This window comes from Juglans regia, unplaced genomic scaffold (genome assembly GCF_001411555.2).
Source record: "Juglans regia cultivar Chandler unplaced genomic scaffold, Walnut 2.0 Scaffold_5720, whole genome shotgun sequence".
NCBI classification, from domain to species: domain Eukaryota; kingdom Viridiplantae; phylum Streptophyta; class Magnoliopsida; order Fagales; family Juglandaceae; genus Juglans; species Juglans regia.
Genome location: NW_023360587.1, coordinates 1 through 201, shown reverse-complemented (window position 1 = coordinate 201; position 201 = coordinate 1). Strand labels below are relative to the sequence as shown.

Sequence of the window (201 nt, the reverse complement as noted above, 5' to 3'; positions counted from 1 at the left end):
GATCATACCAGCACTAATGCACCGGATCCCATCAGAACTCCGCAGTTAAGCGTGCTTGGGCGAGAGTAGTACTAGGATGGGTGACCTCCTGGGAAGCCCTCGTGTTGCACCCCTCGTTGATTTTTTTTCCGCCTTGCGAGATAAATTGACAAGACGGACCACTCGGGAGTGGATTTTTCGGAAAATCTCGCCCTGCCCATC

General features: G+C 52.7%; 1 pseudogene; it reads left to right on the top strand.

The window, feature by feature from the left end:
• On the top strand, positions 1-113 carry LOC118345913 (annotated as a pseudogene; the record flags this gene model as incomplete).
• Between the last annotated feature and the right edge of the window lie 88 nt (positions 114-201).